General features: G+C 46.1%; 1 protein-coding gene and 1 long non-coding RNA gene across 3 annotated transcripts in view; one reads left to right on the top strand and one right to left on the bottom strand.

Annotated features, from left to right (window-relative positions):
* CDC42EP1 (CDC42 effector protein 1) overlaps positions 1-25440 on the bottom strand; it is a 56478-nt gene that overhangs the window by 16457 nt on the left and 14581 nt on the right. The gene's annotated exons all lie outside the window — the stretch shown is intronic.
* LOC141515372 (uncharacterized) overlaps positions 1-25440 on the top strand; it is a 39148-nt gene that overhangs the window by 6510 nt on the left and 7198 nt on the right. Inside the window, exons 2-3 of one of the 2 annotated variants that reach the window (XR_012476314.1) lie at positions 13479-13726; positions 21044-21100. This is a non-coding gene — a long non-coding RNA (uncharacterized LOC141515372). The remainder of the gene's footprint in view (positions 1-13478; positions 13727-21043; positions 21101-25440) is intronic. The other variant, XR_012476315.1, reaches the window with a different exon arrangement.

Below are 25440 nucleotides of genomic sequence, written 5' to 3'. Positions count from 1 at the left end.
TTTCCCAGAGAACATAAAAATGATGTTTACATCATAATGTAGTCTATTAAGTGTGAAAATGTATGATGGCTTAAAAAGCAATGTACATATCTTAATTTAAAATACTATATTGTTAAAAAATGCTAATCATCCTTTAAGCTTTTAGCAAGTTGTAATCTTTTCGCTTTTGGAGGATCTTGCTTTGATGTTGATGGCAATCAGAGTGCTCAGTTAATGAAGATTAGAGGGGCCGTGGCAGTTCTTAAAATGAGACAACAGTGAAGTTTGCTACATAGATGGGCGCTTCCTTTCACTTGACTACTCGGAGGCCATTGCAGAGTTATTATTTGGCCTAATTTCAGTGTTGGTATGACTCAGAGCTCAAGGAGAAGGAGAGAGACTGGGAGTGGATGGTTGGTGGAGCAGCCAGAACAATGATTAAGCTCACTGTCTTACATGGGTGCAATTCCTGAAACCCCAAAACAATTACATAGTGACCCCACGTGCATGGATTGGAAAAATGGATAAAAGAATAATGAAAAAGTTTGAGATGTTGTGAGAATTACCCAACTGAGACCTGAGGTGGAAAATGTTGCCAATGGACTTGCTAGACACAGGGTTGCCAAAACCTTCAATTTGTTAAAAACAAACAGCCAAACAAAACCCAATAAACCCCCACAGTATCTGGGAAAAGCAATAAAACAAAAATAATAAAATGTGATATGCCTATAGTTCTAACTTAGCTTTCCAGACTATCTACATTAAATGTGCCTGTTTTCTTACAGTCCTTGCAACAAATACAATTTTTCTTTTTTACCATCTTTGCCAGCCTCAAAATTGCTTTAATTTATATTTCTTTAATGGTTAATGTTTTGGAGCATTCTTCACTGTCCCCTCCATCTGCCTGTTGAGAGATTGGATTTTTTTCCTTTAAAAACTGCCTGTCCATATTCTTTTACCATTCCTCTACTAGGGAATGGCTCCTGTTCTTATAAATACCTTTACAAAAAAACTTTACAAACCAGGAAACTGAGACTCAGTCGAAGGTCTGGGCTGAATTCACAGAGACGGTGAATGATACAATGAGAGGCCCAGGGAAGGAGGAGATGGATGACTTTACAAGGGTTTGTGAGGAGAGGAAAAAGCACGTCCTGGAGTGTGAGAGATGGAGTGTGAGTGTGAGCTGGGGGAGGGGGACAGAGTGGGCGCCAGCAGTAAACATTCATGGTGAGGGACGCTTGTACTTCTGCAAGAGACACCCATTGGAGCAGGAACAGCTGTCAGAGAGCGGAAGTGTCCCCGGCCTTCCAGGCAGCGGGGAAGGCTGACTGGGAAGCTTTTGCTCAGACTGCCCCCCCATCCAAAGTCTGGTTTCATCAGTGTCAGACTATACTTTGTGATTCCAGGGAAGTGGTAATTGTGGGGGGAGGGAGAAGGGGGGGCAGGGATTCTTTCATTTAGCTATTGTCTTCCTGTGCAGCAGGACTAGCTAAGAAAGGCACCAGGGTGGTAGAATACACGGAATTCCTGGGCTCCTAAGCGGGCCGGGGAGCCTCGTCCTGGCTCTGTCCAAGGTGAGCTGGGCAAAAACCTTCCTTTCTGGGGTTCAGTCATTCTACCCCCAAAAGAAGGGCTTGGGAAGGATGATCACTGACATCTTTCCTAACTCGGATCTGTTCTAAGGTCCCTCCAGCTCTGACGTTCTATGTCTTGAGGTCCTTCCTAGTCCTGACATTCTGTGTTTTAAAGACCATCTGGTTCCATATCCCATTTCTGACATTCTGTGTCCTGAGATCCTTCTTAACTGACATTCCATGTTCTAAGAGTCCTCCCTACTCTAACATTCCCTGTTCTATGGGTCTTCTCTACTCTGACATTCCATGTTCTAAGGTCTCTTTCATCTCTGACATTCTTTGTCTTGAAGCCCTTCCTAACCGTGACATTCTATGTGCCGAGGGTCCTCCCCACACTGACATCCCCTGTTCTAAAGTCTCTCTCACCTCTGTCATTCTATGTCTTTTAAGGGTCTTCCCAGTTCTGACATTCTATGTCTTGAGGTCCTTCCTAGCTCTGACCCTTTATGGCTCAGTGATTCTCATTTGACTTGGGGATGGGGAAAGGAACTGAATTGGTTGCCCTCTCTCCCTGCTTACAGTCTTATCAGGCAGGCAGTGGCTCCCAGTGAACAGAACTGGGGGGCACTTGGCAGGGAGGGCAGTTGTGGTTTGACTTGGGTGGGGGGGAAGCAGGAGTCACAGGATTCAGTAGGAGTGACTCTGAGGCTCCGGAGGTCTGGATTTCTTGCTGAGTTGGCTTTCAGATAGCTATTCTGGGGCCTGGGGCTTGGGGCTGGTAGGAGGAGGTACTTCTGTGAGGAGGGGTCCTTGACTCTGGGCTGGACTCCCTTGCCCTTTGTTCTTGGCTAGCCCTCAGAGGGGACAGGAAGAGTGTTGGGGCTAGGGAACAATGGGTCATTCTGTCCAGTCTGGGCCTGTCAGGCGGTGATAGGGAGGTGGGCGGAGAGCCAGGGGCCCAGTCAGAGTACCGAAGGGGTCCCTGGGACCGGGGACAAGAAGACAGAGAGGCTCCCTCTCTGACCTTGACTTGGGTCTGCCCCCTCTGTTGGGCATGGGCCCTGGAAGGTGGGCACTTCCCAACCCAATGTGCCAAAAAAGCAGATGGGTAGAAATCACATAAAACAGGCAAGAGGGATTAAGTCTAATCGCTTTTTCTCCATCTTTATCCTTTCTGACCTTTCTGCAGTTTTTAGCACTTGTCAGTCACTGCTGCCATCTTCTCTTTGATTCTTTTTTTCTCTCTAGGTTTTTATGACACTCCTCCTCTCTGTTTGACCAATGCTCAGTCTCCAATCCTGGACTTTCATCTGTATGATCCTGTGGCCCCTTTTCTAGCTAGAAGGCTAGACTTGTAGTCAGGAAGACCTGAGTTCAAATCCAGCCTCAGACATTTACTAGTGTGATCCTGGGCAAGTCACTTCCCCGCTCTGGCCTCAGTTTCCACATCTTTAAAATTAGTTAAAGAAGAAAATGACAAAGTACCACCAAGAAGACCTCAAATGAGGTCATGAGGAGTCATCATGAAAGAACAACAAGGTGGAAAATCAGAAGGAATGCTTAGCTTAGGGCCCAGCCTGTGCTAAGGTGTGGAGGTAGGAAAATGTGGCATTGAGAAATAGGATGCACTCTCTGAGGAACAGTGTGGCGGACAGCTTGGTGGGACCATACAGCATATAAAGCAAAGTCGCATGCAATAAAAATAATGGAAAAGGAGGTTGAAGTCAAGGTGGGAGCTTCTTGTCCTGGGAATCCATGCTTCAGGAAGGGGTGGGTTAAGATGACCTCTGGGAATTCTGCAGATTTGTAAGGGAAGCACTGAATGTTCTCTTTTGTCAAATGAGCCAAAGGACTAAGGGATCTTTCTCTGGTCCTTTCTGTCTTTGACTTTCTACCATCTTTTCTCTCTAGGGACTTCAGTCAAGGTCAACCAAGAGGATCCTCCCTAGTCAGGGTGTCTACCTCTATTCTAAGGCTCCCTGCCCAGCTCTGACAGTCTCTGCACGCCGCCCTCCTTCCTATCCACCTGATGGTCTTACATTCTTTCTCCATAAGGTCCTAACTCTTAACAGGGTGCGAGTGAGAGACATGGAAGAGGTCAGAGAATATCTTTATCCTCTTCCACACTTGGAGGAAGCACAACCATTGCAAGGTTTGCCATTTAGTAAGAGTGAGTGTTCAGTCACAGTCAGTCAGCAAACTTTTATTATGTACTACTATGTGGTAACCCCTGGAGTTATAAAAGGAAGTAGGAAAAAAGGTCATTCAATTTGGTTGAGTCCAACTCTTCATGTGAGTTTTCTTGGCCGAGGTACTACAGTGGTTGGCCATTTCCTTCTCCAGTTCATTTAACAGGTGAGGAAACTGAGGCAAACAGGATGAAGTGACTTGCCCAGGGTCACACAGCTAGTGTGTGAGATTGGATTTGAGCTCAGATCTTCCTGTCTGGTGCACTATGGTGCCACTGGTGGCTTTAAGTAGGCCTTTACAAAATATTCTGTAGGAAGTGGTTAGGTAATCTCAGAGGGAGGGTTCAAGTAGTCCAAGGGCTCCCCCAACTCACAAAGATCTACCCCTTCTTTGGAATCCCATAGAACTTCTTCCCTCAGCTTTCCCTTTAGCAGCCCCATCCAGTGAAGGGTGGTGGATGCATGTGTGTGTTTGTATGTGCATCTGTATTTATGTGTGTGTGTGTTTATATGTGCATCTGTGTTTGTGTGTGTGTGTATTTGTGTGTGTGTGTCAGTCTCCAGTTTATAGCCTCAGAATCAATAATCTGGTGGCCCTTAAGGAGAGTGCAAACTCCCCAATATCAGAGACCATATCTCTCTCCTTCCTTTACTGAGAGCAAATCCTCTGTGCTGAACCACTGGGGTACAAGCCCCCTGAGAGCTGACTTTTAGGTTTGGATCTCCAAATGTCTGTCACACAGGAAGCATTTGATAAATACTTCATTAATTGGCCACTAAACCAGCCCTCTTGGGTTGTGTGGTTTCCTGTCAGACCCATAGCAATTCTGAGATGGAACCCCCTTAGAGGGGAAGGGAAAGGTATTCCATTGATTAAGCTCCTACTATGAGCCCACTCTGTGATAAGGCTTTAGGAATGATTTAGAGGAGCCTGGTCCCCACCCCCTTTGTGCCTCTGGTACCCCTGAACTCTTCTGCTTATTGTCTTGGATCACCAACAAACAGACCACTATTTTCGGGCATCTTTCACTCCTCGAAGAAGCTGTCCAATTCCATTGTTGGTTAGTTCTGATTTGCCCTCTGGCCAACTGACATCTGCCTGCTTTAACTGCCTCCTGTCCTTCTCTTTGTGCCTCTGGACTAACCAGAACAATTTTAACCCTTCTTTCCATGTGCTATTTCAGGTATTTGAAGATGTTGCACTCCCCTGTGTCTTCTTCAGGCTATTAACATCTAGATAAGATGCTAATAGCCTGGAGAAGATAGAGATATCATCACAGACATTATCAGATCATCCTGATTCCCATGAATCAGACTTAGAATGCTGACTTGGACAAGCACCCCAGAGATGCATTTATTCACTCACATTCATTCATTCAACAAAGATGTTTGAGACCTCTTATGGTTATGGTTGTTGTCCTTTGTTCTCAAAGAGGACCAATGACATCATGATATTGGGGCCAAGGTACAGGGTGTCCACTGTGGCTGACCAGACCAACACCAGTGTGGAAGATTGGTCACAAATAGTCCACATGAACATTTGGAATAGAGATGGCTCTAAATTTGTGCATCTCAGACTTCTTTTGACCTACTGCAATTCTGCTTCCCTTTAGAACCCAGCAGCTTCTTTGATATGGGAATACCATGCTGGGTGGTCCTTTGCCGGTATCTCCCAGTTCATTGACCCCAAAGTTCTGCATACAGAACTCTGCTCTTGATGTTGAGGAAGATACTCCAATGAGATGATTGTTTTCACTCATCCACATCCCACCATTATTTATGAAAATTGTTCACGTTCTCTTGTTAAGTTCACTAATGGGAGATCCACTTAAGATGCTGGAAGCTTTCCTCGTCTTCCACTGAAACAGGGGACATATCAAGACAATGGTCAAATTCCTGTCTATAAAAGGTAAATTGAGGCAGATGATCATCCCAAATATATATAAATATATGTATATATACATGTGTGTATATGTGTGTGTGTGTGTGTGTGTATACACACATATTTTACATTCCACATTTTCCTGAGGGAATCCTTTGTTTCATTTCTTCTTCACAAAGCTCAAAACAAAGTCCCTTCCCTAAGGGAGTTTGTAATCTCCTGGTAAAAGAATCAAAAATACCTCAGTGAAAAGCAGTCTAGATTTTGGGGTCAGAGGGACTCTGTTGGAATTCTGGCTTGGCTACTTTCTTCTGGTGTGAAATGTCTATCTCCCTGGACCTCAATTTCTTCATCTGTCAAATGACAAGGTTAGAGAGGATCATTTCTATGGTCATCTCCAACTTGAAGATAGCTGTGAGAGCCTCTTCCCAGTCCCGGTCTGAAGGGGTTAAGCAGACTTGATGCTCCCAGAGGAAGGGCAGTATCGGTGATGAGTGTGTGTGTGTGTGTGTGTGTGTGTGTGTGTGTGTGTGTGTGTGTGTGTGTGTGTGTTGGTCTGGGAAAGACTCAGGCACAGCATGGAGGGGGGGCTGGGCCCTTCTCAAGGTCTCTGACACTGAAGTTAGAGACCTTGCCAGGGCCATTTTGTTTACTTAGCCATCAACTGACATGTCCAAGGTCCCTGCCTGCCCTGTGTTTATTTTCACATGTAGTTTTCAGTCATCTTTTTGGGGGAGTCAGTGGCTGGGGCAGGGGAAGCCCAGGCTACTGGAACCCTGCTCCAACCTTGGTTGAGCTTCCCTCTCTTGGAGATCAGGTTGGACACCTTGCTCTGGGGGACTGTTAAAAAGCATTTCATCGATCTTAGAGAAAGGGGCTCCAACAGCTCTGGTCTAAGGTGGTTCTTGGAAGCTCTTTAGCCTAACAAACTTTGAGGACAGGGATCCTCCTGGGGGAGATGCAAAGGTGAGATAAGACCAGGTCTCTTCCCTAATGGAAAGGGTGATGAACTCAGAGGCTAGAGACTAGTTTTGAGTCCATTTCATTGAGTCATTCTTGAAAAACTCACACAGGGCAAGGGCTCACAAGAGGGTCAGAAGAAGTAATACAGGGACACCCTGAAGGTCTCTCTTAAGAACTTAGAATTGAATGTGCATCAGGGGCACAGGACTGGCCAGAATGGCATGCCCTCATCAGAGAGGGTAGTGTGCTCTATGAGCAAGGCAGAATGGAAGTAACTCAAAAAGAAATGTGAGATCCATAAGTTTAGAGTAAACATCCCAGGTGTCCACATGGACTGGTTGTGCCCGACCTGTGGTAGAACATTCCGAGCTCTTACTGATCTGATCAGGCATAGTCGAACCCACTGCCATTTGTCTCAAGCATAGTGATAACATTTTGGTCATCTTTGATAATGAAGTACAAGAACTAACCTTGGGAAATGAAAGCTGGCACTGGAAGGAGAAGCTTGGAGTTTGAATATTATCTCTTTTTCTCATTTATCCAGTCAACAATTGTCAGAGAATGGGATTAGATCCTGGGAGTTCAGAAACTGTGATAAGATACCGGGGTCTCTGCTTTCTAAGAGCTCCTAAAGGAGATAAGGCACCAAAACCCTCTGTCACACTTTCCATTTCTTGGGGTGAGAGGTGGGACTGGGGAAGACTGGTACTCTGATTTCATGGGTGTAGGAATGCTGAGAGCTGAAGCCATTTGCCCGGAGTCAGTGTGTTCACCAGAAGGGGGACTCGAACCCCCGGATCTCCTAACATCATTGCTGGTTCTCTATCCACTTGAATCCACAGTACATTGTTATTGTTCATGACTGTCCTGTCTGACTCCTCATGACATTGTCAGGGAGGGTTTCTTGGCAGAGACCCTGGTGTGATTTGCCATTTCCTTCTGCAGTGGATTAAAGCAAACCGAGGTTAAGTGACTTGTCCAAGGTCATATGGCTAGTGAGTGACTGAGGCTGCATTTGAACTTGGGTTTTCCTGACTCCAGCCCCAAGTCTTTCCATGAGGTGCATTAGGAAGGTATGTGCAATGTGTTAGGTCTGAGGGAAAAGAGCTTTACTGATCTGGCTTCCTGGAGGACACTGCATTTCATCTGGCTGTTAAAGGATAGGGAGGGATTCCAACAGCCAAAGAGGGGAAGGAGGGCATTCCCATACAGGGAGTTGTGTGAACCAAGCCATAGAGAGCAGTTCATTCAGTGAATGAAGAGATGTCGCCTGGGGAGATAAATCTGGAAAAGTAGAATGGCACCAAATGGCCTTTATGTCCATGGAGCCCACAGAGAGCCATTGAAGACTTTTGGGAAGAGGGACTGTCCAGATCTAGAACCATGGTCGTGGTAACGATGAAGCACAGATGGGACTGGAGAGTGAAAGCAGGGAGACCCACCAGAGGCCTTTGCAATAGGATAGACAACTCCCATTCACTTGGGAGAGGGCAGAGTGCCATAGTGGGAAGTGGTCTTGAAGTCAGAAAGCCGCCCCTGGGACCCATGGGAACCTGGGAAGTTCACCTCAACCTCTTAGTACCCCAGAAAATTCTCTGAAACAGAAACAGTCACAGCTCAAGGGTCCATCTACATTAAGAAAGGGAGTTTCAGGGTGGCTAGGTGGTGCAGTGGATAGAGTACCAGCCCTGGAGTCAGGAGAGCCTGAGTTCAAATCCGGCCTCAGACACTTAATAATTACCAGCCGTGTGTGGCCTTGAGCAAGCCACTTAACCCTATCGCCTTGCAAAAAAACAAAAAAAAATGCTGAAGAAAAGGAGTTTCCTCATGGGAGAGTTCTCCACATCAAATGAAATCACAAGTCTGGTCTTTACAAGAAAGAAGGGGGAAAAATGGGTGCCCCAGGTAAAGAGGGGCAAAGAAGACATTCCAGGAACAAGCCCTGCTCAAAGGCATGGGGCCGCCCTAGTTCCTGGGAGAGCACAATAATAATAGCTAATATTTATACAGTGTTGAAAGGTTGGCAAGGACTTGACAAACACGGTCACATTTTGTCCTTAGAACCACCGTGGGAGGCTGCAGTTGCTGTCATTCCCCCTTTGACAGATGAGGTGACTGAGGATATTGGAACTTAAGCAACCTGCTCAGGGTCACCCAGCTAGGAGGAGGATGTGTCTCTGGCTGGATTTGAACTCAGGGTTTTTCTGATGCCAGGGTGGAGGCAGCCTCTCGCCACCCCCTAGAATGTGGGAGCTGAGTAATGGAAGAGAAGACCCAACGATGGAGGACTTGGAATGTTAGACAAAGGAAATAGAATAACTGGGCAGGCAGTAGCAAATCGTTGGCGATTTCTAAGCAGAGCGACAGGGCCAAAGCTGTTCATATGAAGGCTTATTCTGACTGAAGAATGGCCAGTCAGCTCATCCGTAAAATGGAGATGCTACTATTTGGGCTGCCTTGCCCCCCCCATCCTTTGTACTTGGCATATTACCTGGCTCACAGTAGGCATTGATTGTTAACCTAGTAGAGAATTTTTTTTCGTGAGACAATAGGGTCAAATGACTTATTCAAGGTCGCACAGCTAGAAAGTATCAAGTTCCTGAGGCCAAATTTGAACTCGGGCCTTGCAGACTCCAGGGTTAGTCCTCTAATCACTGTAGTGACACCCAGCAGTCACCTAGCACAGAAATTTTAGGGAAATTCAGTTAGAAAACTTAAAATACCATATAAAATATTATAATTATTATTGTGATTGGTAATTGTTGATCCTTTATCTGTCAGTCTACCTACTTTATCTACGTGTCTATCTGTCTGCTTAATTGTCTGTCTTTTAATCTACCTATCTGTATGTCTGCCCATCTGTCTGTTTGCCTGTCTTCTAATCTATCTATCTATCTATCTGTCTGTCTGTCTTTCTGTTTGTCTATCATCTATTTATCTATCTGTCTATGTATCTATCATCTATCTGTCTATCTATCTACCTGTCTGTCTGTCTTTCTATCTGTCTGTCTATTATCTATCTATCTATTTATCTGTCTATCTATCTGTCTATCTATCTACCTGTCTGTCTTTCTATCTGTCTGTCTATTATCTATCTATCTATCTATCTGTCTATCTATCTGTCTATCTATCTACCTGTCTGTCTGTCTATCTGTCTGTCTATTATCTATCTATCTATCTATCATCTATCTATCTATCTATCTATCTATCTATCTATCTATCTATCTATCTATCTATCTATCTATCTGTCTATCTATCTACCTGTCTGTCTGTCTTTCTATCTGTCTGTCTATTATCTATCTATCTATCTATCTATCTATCTATCTATCTATCTATCTATCTATCTATCTATCTGTTTGTCTATCTTTCTATTTGTCTGTATATCTGTCCAGCCATCTGTCTGTCTGTCTGTCTACCTATCTATCTTCTTATCTGCTTATTTTGATGGAGTAGAGATAAAAGTGATCTAGGCCACTCTCCTGCTGCTGTTCTCTTATATCTCTGTGGCCCACCACACAAGGGGAACAAAGGACCAGCTCTGATAAACTGTTGCTTATTGTCACTGTGGCCGTTGTTATATTTGGGGTTGGAGATTGTGGTGATACATCTCCAAGAATAACCAATAGGAACTCTCCTACTGATTTGCTCTGTGTCCTTACTCACCTTGGGCCTCTCTGGGTCTCAGTATCTCTAAGGTGCCCCATACTCCCCTGCCTCCTTTGCAGTTGGCTCAGAGGAAGGAAGGAGGGTGAGAAATACTTTTGAAAGTCAAAAGGAGGAGGCAGCTAGGTGGTGCGGTGGGTAGAGTACTGGTCCTAGAGGCAGGAGGACTTGATTTCAAATCTGGCGATATTGGCTGTGTGACCTTGGAGAAGTCATTTAACCCCATTGTCCCACAAACATCCCCCCCTTCCCAAAAAGAAAGAATGTCAAAAGTATTTGATAGGCTGAAGACGTTGCATTTTTCCAGGTGGACATGGGAAGGGTTGTGTGGGCCCACAGTGATGGGCCAAGGCATTGGCCTATTGACCTGACTGGGTCTCCTTTGAGGGAGCATCCTTTTGAGTGGCAGCCCAAGTATCCCTGCACATGAATAAGCAGTGTCTAGAAAAATATGCATCATTCCCCTCTGCTCCCCTAAAAATAAAAGTGCATGTATGAGCAGGTCTGGATATTTGCGGGAGGCAATGATTATTCACTGCGCTGAGTGCTCACGGAAGGGGGAAGAGTCACGGGGACCAGATTTGGGGATTTCTTTGGTAGAGGGAAATTCCAGGTGAGGAAACTTGCTCCACCAATGAAGTTTAGCACCATATTTGTAACTTAGGTCTTAAAGAGGCATCTGTGAAGAGTTCTTAGGCCCACGGGCCCTTTGTCAGAGTAACATTCTTTTAAAAATATAAAGCAAAATATTTTATACACTGAGTAATGGCAGTCTGTAGGCAAAGTATTAAACACCTACTATAGAGATGTGAGCAGAGTACTGACCCTGAAGTTGGGACCATCTGAGTTCAAATCTGACCTCAGACCCTTACTGTGTGACCTTGGGCAAGGCACTTACCCTTGATTGCTTCACATCCAGGGCCTTCTCCAGTCGGCCAGATTCCTATCTAGCCACTGGGCCCAGATGACTCTGGAGGAGAAAGTGAGTCCGGTGACAAGCCCAGGACCAGTGCTCACTCAAATCCAATTCATGTGCTTATCAGGGCATCATCTCCCTGATGTCACGGCCTTTGAAAATGAAGTATAAACATCATCATGCTGTGTCAAGGTACAGTTAGGTGGCACAGTGGATAGAACTCTGGTCCTGGAGTCAGGAAGACTCCTTTTAGCTAGCCTTAACTGGTTGTGTGACTCTGGCAAGTCACTTCATCCTGTTTACCTCAGTTTCCTCATCTGTAAAATGAGCTGGAGAACAAAATGGCAAATTACTCCAGAATCTTTGCCACGAAAACCCTCAGATGGGCTCACAGAGAGTCTGATAGAACTGAAATAGCTGAAGAACACAAGTAGCCTAAGTCCTGGAGATACAAGGAAAGGCAACAGACAGTTCCAGGCCCCAAGGGCAATGAATTTTGAATTAGAAATATTCATTAATCATGTCTTCATATTTTGGATAAACAAGTTCAGGGAGCCCAGACAGGAACCCTTGGGTTTGTGATTTGCCCAGGTCACTCAAATTTTATATGTCAGAAGCAGGAATGAGCCCTAGGTCTTCTAGGCTCTGAAACTGGGTCTGCTCAGATCTGAATCTCACAGCAGCCGGGAGGGTGGAAACTCTGGTGTTGGCATCTTTATACACCCATGCCTGGGGTCTTAGCATGTATGAACTGATTTGATTTACAGGCTCCTTTAATCATAACTCAGTTTCTTCACTTGTTAAGTGAAGGGAATGGATCACCTAATCCCCAAGGTCCCTCTCCCTCCAGCCCTGACCTTCCCTGTTCTAAGACTCCTCCAGCCCTGACATCCCCTGTTCTAAGCCCCCTCCCAGCTCTGACACCCCCTGTTCTAAGCCCCCTCCCAGCTCTGACATCCCCTGTTCTAAGACTCCTCCAGCCCTGACCTTCCCTGTTCTCGGAACCTTTCCAGCTCTGACTTTCTGGGTTCTGCTGTTGCTTCTTCCCTGCCTTGCCGTTCTGTTTCCTAACATTTTCTATTCTAGAGCCCCCTTATTCTATAACATCCTGGGATTCTAGCCAGGCGCATTTTAATATGTGAAGTGAGGGACACAGGCTGGTCAAGAGAGGGATCTGGTACAGAATGCAGGGATGTTGTATTCCTGTGCTGGAGTCAGGAAGACCTGAGTTCAAATCCAACCTCAAATCCAGCTGTGTGACCCTGGGCAAGGCCCGTAAACTGCCTGCCCTGGTTGTTTCTTCATCTGCATAAAGGGTAGAATAATAACACCTACCTCCAAGGGTTGTTGTGAAGATCAAATGAGACAATAGATGTCAAATGCTTTGCTAAGAACTCACCAAAATGACTATTTTTCTTATTGTTGTAGGGGAGGGTTAATACCTTTCTCTCTCTGCCATGCTAGGGCCATGCCAGGGCTCTCAGCTGAGCTGCCTGAGGCTGGGACCAGGCGCCTCCCTGCCCCTTCCACTGGCCCAGGGCCATCCCCAGGGATGGGGTGGTGTGGCCGGATGCCCCACCCCAGTCTCCTGGGCCCAAGGCCAGGGTTACCATAGTGGTCTTTGGTTTGGGGAGGGAACCCACAGGGATTTTAAAAATAAAGGGCCTCGAGGCAGAGGCCAGACCACATGGTCTTATAGGTGGTGGGTCCGAGGCAGGGTGGGTGGGGGAAATCTGATACTCTGGATTGCCCTGATCTCAACCCCCCTTGGCAGACTCACTCTGGAGCAAGAGAATTCACTTGGGTGCCCTGAGAAAGGGCAGTGGGCTTACATCTTATTTATTTATTTTTTCCAACTACATGCAATGGTAGAGGCTTACATCTTTTTAAAAATTTTTTTTATTTATTTAAGGCAATGGGGTTAAGTGGCTTGTCCAAGGTCACACAGCTAAGTAGTTATTAAGTATCTGAGGCCAGGTTTGAACTCAGGTCCTCCTGACTGCAGGGCTGGTGCTCTATCCTCTCCACTACCCAACTGCTCTGGCTTACATCTTTAATGCAAGGTTACCTCTATTTGCTCCATGGGGTCTGAAAACTCCCATCCCTTGATGCTCACTGTCTCTAGCCTTCTTCATTTTGGGGTTTTGAACTCAGTTCTACCTGCCTTCAGGTCTGCTTCAAATTATGCCTCAGTTTCCTCATTATAAAAGGAGGCTGCTGGCCCACCTCTCTCCACACATTTAAATATATGCAACATAAATCTTTTCATTTATTTGCTTATTTATTAATTCATTTCTTTGCTTGTTTCTTAGCACTAACTGGGCACCTCCAGTCATTCTGACCCATATCTGGTCGCTGGACCCAGATGGTTCTGGGGGAGAAAGTGAGACTGGTGACCTAGCACGGCCCTCGGCCCTCAAATCCAATTCCCATGCTTGTCGAGGCATCACCTCCCTGATGTCATGGTCTACTTTGAGAAGGAAGGACAAGCATCACCAGCAGTAGCACCGACAGCTTGGAGTGTCTGGAAGGAATGTGGGCTGCTGGCTTTGCTTCGAAGGTAGTCTGGGGCTCCCAGCATGGAATCTCTCTCCACGGATGCTTCTCTCTTCTCACCTTTCTCTTCTCCCTTCCCCCATCTCTTTCTTCCTACTTCTCTCCATTAGTTCTCATTCTGATCTTAATAATGGCGAGGAATTATCTTCCTTCCTATTATTTCCCTCATCCCTTCTTTCTTCACTATTTCCATCTCACTTTATCCCCTCCTCTTTTCTCCATTCTTGACTGCATCCCTCTTTCTCCAACAATTTCCCGTTCTCCTCGTTCTTCTTCATTTCTCTCTTCCCCCTACTTCTTCATCCCAGCCCCCATCACCCTGAGACAGCCAGTAGGATAATGGTAGGGAGATGGACCTGAGTTCAAATTTAGCTTGATATACTGACCAGCCTTGAAAGTCACTTAATCTCTGCCTCAGTTTCCTCAACTGTAAAAGGGGAATAATAAAAATAGCACCTACCTCCTAGGATTGTTGTGAAATTCAAATGAGGCAATATTTGTTAAAACATGGAGGGCAGGGCCTGGCCCATAGTGGGTGCTTTATCAGTGGACATTGTCTGTCTGTCTCTTTCTCCATCTCCTCACTCCTCCTCCTCCTCTCCAGCTGGGGCTTGAAGCTGGCTGCCCCACAGTGGGTCACTTTTTGGGCACCCCCTTTCCTCCCCACCACGGTTCCATCATGGATTCCAAGTCTAGTCTCTTCCCACCCCTCTTCTTCCCATTTTTCCTTCTTTCTCTCATGTTCCAAGGGACAGGAAATGCGGCCAGCGAGGTCAGGGGCTGGACAGCAGCAGCGCCTTCCCCCGGGGCGTCTGTAGAGCACGAGGACTTCATCTGCCAGCAGTGAAAGGTTGGGGGGAGGAGGAGGAGAGGGTGGCCTCTTCCTGTTTATCCGACTCACAGACCCCCTGGGGGGAGGGGAGGGGAGGGGGAAGCAGGGGGATGGGTCCCTTCCCTCACTGGGGCTGGGCAGCTCCCCCGAAGCCCACTTGGGCTCAGCTGCCTTTCCCCGGGGTGTGTCTGGGGTAGCTGCACCTCCGCACTGGGGAGGCTGGGGACCCTTCTCCCTTTCCCACTGGGCCTCTCTGTCTCTGTCCTTGGCCTGAGTTTCTCTCTGTGGGCAGGATGGTGGACGGGGGGAGGGAGGAGGATGGACGGGTATGTTGGCTGGGAGTCCAGGAATGAGGAGACGCCTTGGGAATGGTCAGGAATGTGGGAGTCAAATGTCTAGAGGAAGCAGTCCCCCAGACTCTCCCCTCTCTGAGGCTTAGCCTTCCTAGCAGGCCTGGAGACAAGCAGACCTTCCTACTCCATCTCTCTGGTCTCCCTCTCAGTCCCCAGGGCCTCGTTTGGGCCTGTTTGGGGGGGGGGGCTGGGAGGCAGAGGGGCGAGAAAGAAACAGACAGAGAGAGAGAGAGAGAGAGAGAGAGAGAGAGAGTAGGGTGCAATAATGAGAAGGAAAGAAAACTGGGTTCAGTAGTTTATGCTAACTGCTGGAACCCAGGGGGTCTTCACAGGAACACCACTGGCACACTTTGAATCATCTGTTCTCATAAGGACACTATGAAATGGAGAGTTCAAGAATTTTACCCCCATTATACAAAGGAGGGAACTGAGGCTGGGTGAGCCAAGTCCAATATTCTTTCCACAGTGAAGCATCTCTCTTCCTCAGTTTCCCTTTTTGTCCAAGGGAGAGCTTGGACTGGATAGTCACTAAGATCCTGTTTTGCTCAAACATACTGTGATTCTATTGTGTTAGTTTGAACGGGTCCCTAGGTACCTTCGACCGAGAAGAGGATAGTGGGAAATGGAGAAGCAGGGCAGCATGGGGGGTGGACAAAGCACTAGAAGTCAGAGTAAGGGTCCTGGGTTCATATCCTGGTGGTTAGCAGTTTCGCTTTCTGAGTCTAGATGAAAATTCCATTTTTTTTAGGCACTGATAGTATGACTTGGAGCTAATAATAATGATGATGATAACGACAATATCAATCGTACTGAGAATCCCGAGCATCTAGCCCGTAAATAGCATTTTGAGGCTTGCAAGGGGGAGCAGTGGATGGAACGCTCTGCCTGGAGTCGGGAAGACTCCTCTTCCGGCACTCATTGACATCCGGCATTCAGAAATGTTATTGTTTAGTCGTGCCCAACTCTAGTCCATTTGGGGTTTGCTCAGTAGCCGCTTGAGTGGTTTGGCATTTTCTGCTCTGCTAGGAGCCAACTGAGGCAAACAGGGTGAAGTGACTTGCCCAGGGTCACACTGCCAGGAAGTGTCTGAGGCCACATTAAACTCGTGGTGACAAAAGTCTCTGACTCCAAGGAGCTCATATTTTTCCTGGGAGAGCTCTCCTATTTATGCAGCTAAGTGGAATTTGGAGGGGCAGGGAGGATAAGGGAAAAATCTGGGATTTTTATCAGAGTTAAAAAATCCCCGAATGGAACTGGCACCTCAGCTCTAACTGAGTTATCTCAGAGGGTTCTCTGGAAGGTTACGTGACTCCACATAGGGTCACACAGCCATCGTATGGCAGATAAAGAAGGATTCGAATCTGGGCCGTCCCTGTATCCTCTCAACTTCCCAGAGCAATGTCTGCATGATAAGGGAGGGAACCCATTTGGGGGAATCCTGGAAGGGGCCCTGGCAGAGGAGGCTTGGGCACCAGAGTCTGGAAGGAGCTGGCCCCCTGCTAGACGCCTTTGAAAGCCTTGGGGTGGCGGCGTCCTGCTCTGAGACACACCCACCCCCTTCCTTGACTGGTCCCTTAGGAGGATGCTCTGCTTCTCTGCAGAGTTGTAAGCTCCTGAAGCTCTCCTCCCCTGTGCCCCAAGACTCTCGCCCTTGCCCTCTTAATTACCTGCCCAATGCAACCTCTCTTCTGTCCTCTCCGGTTTACAAAGCTGCCATCCCACAACATCAAGGCCACTCTTGGAGTTTAAAAGCCTTCCCCACCCAACCCTGCCTCTTTTCTCAGTCTCATTGAACTTCCCTTCTTTCTACTCCACACGAACCTTCCGGAGGTTCCTAATGGATGGGAATGCCAGGATGCCCGTCTTCTTCACTTCTGCCCATTAGGACCCCAGCTCAGCAATACTTCTGCCAGGAGACCTTCCCTGAGACCCCCGCACTGGCCGGTGCCTTCATATTATAAATGATCTTGTCCCTGCTCATATTTATTCTCAACATCTTTTACCATAATGCCTGCTGTTTATTATCGTATTTTATATATTTTATTATTATAAATGATTGGTGATTGATTAAGTGATTGGCAATAGTTCTGGAAGGAGGGGGGTATGTCAATGCATGTAGATTTACACATTTAAGTTCACACATGTATATTTATACATATATAGATATATTGATATAAATTCTAAGGATCCCAGGTCAGATTGGAAACTAGATGTGATGATTCTGATGCCAAGGCTGAAGTCCTCTCCACCATCCCACTGCCTCCTGAGTTTGGCATTCAAGGCCCTCCCAGTCATATTCCACTCCATCCCTCCCAGTTTTATCTTGTATCATTGCCCCTCTGTTTCCAACCATATTGGACTGATCACTGTTCTCCTCCTCCTGCCTTCTCCCATGTTCTGTCTTTGCTCCTGTTTTTTATCCTTCCTGCTTGGAATAGACTCTCCCTGGTGGCTGGATCCTTTGTTTACTTGTAGGCCCCAGACCAGATCTTACCCCCCCCCCCACTCAGCAGCTTTCCCTGCTTCCAGGTGTGAGTGCTCCGTCCTTCCCTTATCCCCTCCCCTGTATGGGGACCCCTGGCTATTATGGGAAGACCTCAGAGGTCATCAAATCAGACTTTCTTATTTTACCAAGGAGGAAACTGAGGGCCGGTGGGGGGGGGTGATGCTACCTGAAACCAATTTCATTCATTCTAACCTGGAAAGGAGGCATTGGGGCCTGGTGAGGAAGCAGGTGAGCAAACCTGCTGGTAAAGCATTCTTTCATGGTAGTAATCATAAGACTAATAATAGTAGCTAACTTTTATATGGTATTGGAAGGTTCCCTTCCCTTCTTGAGTTTCATTTGATTCACACAACCCAAGGAAGTAGGTGCCATTGTTAACCCCATTTTACAGATGACAAAACTGAGACAAACAGAAGTTAAATGACTGGCCCCGGGATACACTGCTAATAAGTCTGAGGCAGGAGTCCTGACTTCCAGTGTAGCATTCAGATCACTACATCATTCATTCATTCACTCACTCGGTAAACATTTAGTTGGTATCTGTTGTATATAAACCAGTACCAATGCTACAATACCTCATGTTTTATTTAAACGTCTCATTCTTCTTATGACAATAGTTAACACTGGTACAGTGTTTTAAGGTTTGCAGAGCAAATATTAATCTCATTTGCAATATAGTTCTAATTCTTAATTTCATCATAATAACTCTTGTGAGGGACATGATATATACCTTATAGGATCCATTTTGCAGATCAGGAAACTGAGACTCAGAGTGGTGATGTGGTGGTGGTGATGATGTTAATAGCAAAAGTTAGCTAGCATTTAGGCAAGGTTTGCAAGGTGTTTTACATAGCAGTCCCACTTAATCTGCAGAGGCCTAATAGTAGGAGGTGGCACTGGAGCTGTATCTTGGATGATAAGAGCTATGGATCCTGGGCGAAGGTATGGAGATGGGGTGCTGGGAGTGATGGAGCTTGGATACGAAGCAGAGGATCCAGGCCAAATCCTAGCTCCCTTGTGTGTTAGCCGGTGGGGAAGTCACTAATCCCTGGGCCTCAGTGATCACACTACAATTCACCCTCCCCACACACTTTTGGTCTATCTTTTGGGCTTCCCGAGGCTCTACCTAGCCCCAAGTCAAGGTCCTGATCCTTGAAGGCGAGCCAGGGGATGTCCTTTCTCTGTAATTGCATCAGACAGCCAGACGCCCTCCCCAGAGCCCGCAGCTGCAACAGCTCTCAGAGCAGAACAGCTGTGAGCATCTGGGACGAAGAGGGCCTAAGGCGTCAGGGTGGGTGCGGGTGGAGGGAGAGAGGGCTGCTCACCTCCCTTGACGTGCCTGGCGCTGGTGGCGTCCTGGGCTCTGATTCACCCGTTCTAAGTTTTTAATCTTGCTGGGGTTTAGTTTACAGTCTCTGAGAACAACAAGTGACTCACCTAGAGGTTCCCCTCTCTGCACGTCTAGGGCTGCTCCCACCTGGAACTTACTCCCGACTGGGGTGGGGAGAGGGGAGAGAGAGAGAGAGAGAGAGAGAGAGAGAGAGAGAGAGAGAGAGAGACCGAAAGAGACAGAGAGAAAGGGAGAGGAAGAGACACACACACACACACACACAGACACACACAGAGAGAGAGAGAGAGAGAGAGAGAGAGAGACAGAGAGACAGAGAGACAGAGAGAGAGAGACAGAGAGAGAGATGGAGAGACAGAGACACACACATAGAAAGAGAGAGACAGAAAGGAGATAGAGGACAGGGAGACAGGAAAGATAGACAAAGAGAGAGAGATGGACAAAGGGAGACAAAAAGAACAGTTGAGGAGGGAGAAAGAGATAGAAGGAAGAAAGGAGGAAGGAACACAACAAAGAAAGAAGGGAAACCAGGACCTATTAGGCTCCAGGGCAATCCCTTGAGACTAATGGGAGGGGAATGGGGGGAACTTGTATTTGGGGGCTGAGAGGTTTAGTTCTAAGAAACTGAAGAAGGTACAATTGTTTGAATTGGGATCTCACATTGACCCTGTGTAGAGAATGTGTTTGGGTGATGCCAGTGTAAGAAAAAGGGCATGGGTGGGGGCAGAATCTGAACCAATCCTTGGGAGGGGGAGAGATGGAGACAGTTTGACCCAAACCCTGAATAAGCCAGAAGTGTTTGGGGACCATCACAGGATAATAGACTTAAAGTTGGAAGGGACCTCAGAGGTCATGTAGTCCAGCTTCCAACCCCATGTAGCAGTATCTGGCATAAGGTCACTTACTGGTCTCTCCTTGAATTCCTCTAAGAATCGGGGATCTCACTATTTCACAAGGTGACTCCAGTCCATTTAGACAGTTCTACTTATAGGATCATGGATCCAGAGCTGGAAGGGACCTCAGAGGTCATCGAGTCCCCTCATTTTACAGATGTGGAAACTGAGGCTCAGGGAAGTCAGGGGATTTGTCCAAGGTCACACGGGCAGTAATTAGTTTTCAACCCTGCTTCCTTTTCCTCCTCCCCCTCCTCCTCCCCCTCTTCTCCCTCCTCCTTCTTCTCCTCCTCCTCTTCTTCCTCCTTATGGCTATCTTCCTCTGTTCATGAGACCATTTTATAAAAGAGAATTTCACCTAATTGACTGAAGACACAAAACATCACAACCCCCCCTCCCACTTTTTAGAGCCTCAATTTTTCCCCTCTGTGAGATGGGATAATAAGCTTTGTACTATTTGTAAAGGGGTTCTTAGGTGGCTAGGATACTGCAAACCTTCATCCCCATAGACTTATATGTGGTTGGGTGATGCCAGCGTATGAAAAAGGGCATGGGTGGGGGCAGAATCTTATATGAGGTATTTATTATGAAAGATGCCTTCCTGCCCCTCTTGAGTCATGGAAATAAGAAGAGAGGGACTCTCTCAGAGGGGCAGGAATATAGTATCACTAGGATTATCACCCTGAGTGACCTTGGAGGAATAAGTAACTTCCTCAGCCTCAGGCAAAATCCCTCATCTGTAAAATGAGGAGAAAATATTGGAGAGAAAGGGGCACTGACATTAAAGGCTGAAGCCCAGGATTTAGATCCTGCCTCTGAAGGAAGTGACCCATGAGACACTTCCTTGTCTGGGCCTCAGTTTCTCCGACTATGAAATTAGAGATTTGGGACTAGAGGTTGGGAGGGATCCCTTCAGCTCCAAAACCACAATCTTAGGATTTCTGTTTAGGTTTCCTTTGACTTGACATTCTAGGATTCCTAAGTGTCATTTTTTTAGGCCATGAACTAGGGGAGTATCTAATGGATCATTTCATTCTCTTTGGCTGCCTAGCTTCTCATTTTGCCGATGAGGGAGCTAGAGCTCAGATAGAGGGAATGACTTATTTGGGTCACTTGGCAAGTTAGAGTGCCAGTCAGATTAGAACCCAGTCTCCCCTGTCCTTTTTGATGACCATTTGATGGTTTTTCGGGGTTAATCCTGGTCTGATGGTTAGGGGGTGCCCAACTGTTGCAGAAGGTGATACTCAGGTGGGTGATTTTTCCTGGGCAACTCTGAGACTTAAGTTGGACCCCAAACTCCTACCTACTTGCCTCATCCTAATGCAGTCATTGCTCATCTTCCCATGCCTCTCCTGAAGATCCAAATAGTGATTTTGGGTGTCATTACAGGCTTGGGGTCCTGTTCAATGCTGGCAAGGAGACTGTGGCACCTTGTGGCTGATTTGGGTAAGTGCAGGCTGAAGCTTTAGTCCTCACATGGGGCCATCTTACACAGGACCATAGATTTAGAGATGGAAAGAAACTTGGGGATCTAACCTTGGGGACCCGCACCTCGACATGCTGATGTACACAGACTGAGGATACTGAGGTAGGAAGAGTCTGTATGACAACCAGGTTGGGATTGCTCCAGTTTGATTGATCACAAGTACTATGTTTATGTTCTTTCCTAGGATTAAAGTTAGTCCTGCCCCTTCCTTTTACAGAGAAGGAAAGGGAGGAGAAATGACTTGCCCAAAGTCACCTAGGCAATAAATGGCAGTTTGGGGCTCAAACTCACATTTTCTAACTTTAAATCCAGTTTTTTTTCCACTTATTAATATGCCTCCTGGCTAAAATTTCATTTATTTATTTATTTATTAGGTTTTTGCAAGGCCACATAGCTAGGTAATTATTAAGTGACTGAGGTTGGATTTGAACTCAAGTCCTCCTGACTCCAGGGCCACCACCTAGCTGCCCCATAAAATTTTATTATTTTTTATTTAAAGTTGATAGTTTTTCCAATTCAGCTCACCTTTCTGGGTTTGAGGTTTGCTACTTAGAGATCTAATAATTTAAGTAACACTTGTTTATTCAGTGGGAAAAAAACCTATGGATAATAAAATGATATAGTATGATAATATAGTGTTGATAGCATGATAATAATATCTTTAGAGGGTGCTGGATTGGTCAGAATTGGAAGCGCCCAAAGAATGTCAGAGCTGGAACAGAGAATATCAGAGTTGGGAGCAACCTTAGAACAAGGAATGTCAGAGCTGGGAGGGGTCTTAGGACTCTCAGTTTATCAGCTATTTCAACTCCAACATTTTTAGCTTCTACCCCTGTGCTAGTATGGTCATCTCACCACCTCACCTGCGATGTCCCTTCCTCCTTTAGCCATGATGCTGAACTCAGAAGGCTCTATCTGTTAAAAATCTCTCCTTCCCTTTCTCCCTCTCCCTTATTGCTCCCAAACTTAGTCTTCACCTTTTCCCACAGCTTTTAGTCTTTCTCCTAAACCCCATGGAACTTTTCCTTTTTTAAACCCAGAGACGGACTCTGCTCTGGTCTCCCATTCCTTCCTGATGCTAGGACCCTACATTTGATCAGTTCCACCATCCTTCACCCTTCCCCTTGAATGCTTCCTTCCTTGGTCTCCTGCCATTCACACCTTGGCACAGCCCAATCAGAATGCAGAATGGACCAGAAAGGTGAGATATGAGGGAGCTGAGAGGCAAGCCAGCCTCTACAAGAGACGTCTCTGTTAGAACATACCCAGCATGTGATCACTCCCACTTTCACTCCTCTTCTTACACTGCCAAATAATGTTGAAGGTAATCATGAAACCCTGCCCAACCTATAGGAAAGTATGTTTTCTCATCCCCACAGGGCCCCCTGCTTTGGCATAATCCTTTTACTCTTGACTTATGGACTCTGTCCAAAACCTGGAGCAGTTGTTCCAACAGTTGTTCTCTTCCCCCAATCCTTGATGTCATCCCCAGCAGAGGATCTCCCCTCCAACTTTAGCCATTACATTGAGCTCATCCTTTGTGAGCCCCTGGTTTTCCCTTGACCTCTGAACTGCCCCCTCCTTTTACATCTTCACCATCCCTCATTGTTCCCTTTTTCTCTGAAGAACTGACCCTTCTCCTGGCCAAGACCAGTCCCTCCCTTTGTGTGAAACATGTTCTCTCCGTTCTCATCTTTCATCTCTTCTTATCCACTGCTCCTTCCCTGTTGTCTACAAACATGTCCTGGTCTCTACCAGTCTTCAGACAAACAAATAAAACCCATCACTTGGCCCAGTGAGTCCCTCAAACTATTTATTGTCCTTTCCTTTGTTTCATGGCTGGCTTCAGTATTAGAAATTGCCATCTTCCAGCTGCTCCCTTCACCTTCTCACGTCCCACTCTCTTCTCAGACTCCTGTTGTTTGGCCTCTGACCACACCACCTGACCCCTCCATTCCTTTCTCTCTGAGGTCATAAACTCTCTCCTAAAGGCTCTATCCTGTCACCCGTGACTAGTCTTAGCTGACTTCTTTTATTTTCTTACAGATTTGGTTGATGTGATTATCTTCAGCATGATGGACTAGTGGCTGACCACTCTCCTCTAGACACTTTGTCCCAACTGGGTTTTTATGATCTGATGATTACTCCTAGTTCTCATCCTACCTCCTCTGACTGTTCCTTTATCATTTAAAAAAAATCTCTTTTTCATTATTTGTCATATCCCCTTCTTCCTCATTATGGACATTTTCCAAGACTCTGCCTTGGGCCTTCTCCCTCCCACCCTTAACTTTCCTTTGGTGATGTCATTCACTCTGATGTGTTCAATTATCTCTCTTTTTTCTTTTAAAAATTATTCATTTTTCCAAGTATATATATAAAGATAATTTCAGCATTCAGTTTTGTAAAATTTTCTCCATCCTATCCTTCCCTCCTTCCCTAGGATGGCAAGTAATCTGAAATAAGTTATATATGTACAACCATGTTTCTAAGTTCAATGATCACCTAAGCCAGCCAATCTATAAGGATTTATATAGCACCTACTTTGTGCTAAGTAAGCATTGTGAAGTTTGGGGATTAAAAAAGAGGCAAAACAGATGCTGCCCTCAGAGAGCTTACCTTATAAGATAAATAAAATAAAATTTCAATATTAATGTAGCAAGAGTTGTCTCTCACAGAGCTTGTGTTAGAGTTGCCTGGTGACTTCCAAGAATATATGTCTAAACCCTCAACACTCTTAGGGATTAGGAAAAACTACTGACTCAATGGACCCTAGAGAGGGATCCTTTTTCTCTTCCCATTTGCTGACTGATTCAGGATCCTTCAAATATCGCCTTGGAAGGATGGGGTTGGTGTGAAGATAGGGCAGTTAAACCAAATGTCCTAAGAGAGAATGTGGGTTTGGGGGTCCCTTTTCAGTTTTGCATTTTTCCTGAGTGGAGGGATGGGGGATGATGTCAGAATTTTTTTGAGATATAGAGAAGGGTAGAAGAGGAACCTTAAAGGACATAGCCTCCATCATCTTATTATGTCTGAGTCAGGGCTCTCAGCTGCTCAAATAGGAGGAATGGGAGGAGTGGGAAGCTTGAGGAGAGAGGAGGCTGTGATAGGGAATCACTTTAGGGCTGTGTCAAGGGATCGCTCTGTGATTGTGAGAGCTGCCTTAGACCCAATCAGCACATTGATGTGATGAAGATTTTCTCCAGTTCTACTCAGCCTGCGTGAGCTCTGCTCAGATAACCACATCTAAACATCTAGCATCAATCTTTTCCCTTAGCGTCAGCCCTGAGTCACTGGCCATGTCTGCGGGACCAGCTCTCTTGGACAACCCATAGATATCTCAAATTCAATGAGTTCAAAGCTAAATTCATTTTCTCCCCTCTTAAACTTTCCCTTCTGTCTGTTGTGGATCCCACAATCCTTCCACTGACTCAGGCTTGTCGCCTCACAGGCATCCTCATCTCTTCCCATACTTTTCATAGTCAATCAGTTGCCAAGTCTTGTCCAGTGTATCTCCATAATATCTCTTGCATCCCCTTCCATCTCTCTCTCTTTCTCCAGGGAGGGCCACTGCCTTCATCACCTTTAAGCCCAGACTCTTAGAATGGTCTCCTAAATCATAGAAGCCGTCATGTCCAACCTCCTTGTTTTACAGATGGAGAAAATGAGGCACGACGAGATTCGTCCAGTCTCATAGAGTTTGTGAGAGTATGAGGCAATATTTGAACTCAGGTCTTCCAGACTCCAAGTCCAGTGCCCTTCTCCACTGCACCATGTTGCCCCCAAACAGTGATTTATTTGATAGAATGGTTCAGAGTCTAGTTCTCGGCTACAAAAATTATGAAATTTGCTTTCAAAAAGGGAACAAAAGAAAAACATTTTCATTCAGAAAAACAACTTCCAAAATCATGGCCTCCTAATTAATCTACCTGCTTCCAACCTCTGTCTTTCCAATTTATCCTCAGCATAACTGTCAAAGCAATCTGACCATGTAAGTACCCTACTTAAAAGTGTGGTTGTTCAGTCATGTCTGACTCTACGACCTCATTTGGAGTTTTCTTGGCAGGGAGGATTTGCCAGTTTATTTTATAGTTGAGGGAAGTGAGACAAAAAGGGTTAAGTGATTTGGTTAGGGTCATACAGCTCCTAAGTATCTGAGATCAGATTTGAACTCCGGAAGATGAGAGTTTAGGTCTGGACCTAAAACTCTATCTACTGCAGTGTCACTTAGGTAACCCTAGAAATTTTCAGTGGCTCCCTAGTACCTCTTGGATAAAAACCAAATTCCTCTGTAAGTCCTTCA

The sequence above is a fragment of the Macrotis lagotis genome, chromosome 2 (assembly GCF_037893015.1).
Source record: "Macrotis lagotis isolate mMagLag1 chromosome 2, bilby.v1.9.chrom.fasta, whole genome shotgun sequence".
Classification (NCBI taxonomy): domain Eukaryota; kingdom Metazoa; phylum Chordata; class Mammalia; order Peramelemorphia; family Peramelidae; genus Macrotis; species Macrotis lagotis.
Note: the sequence above shows the minus strand (reverse complement) of the source record. Positions and strands in the feature narration are given on the sequence as shown.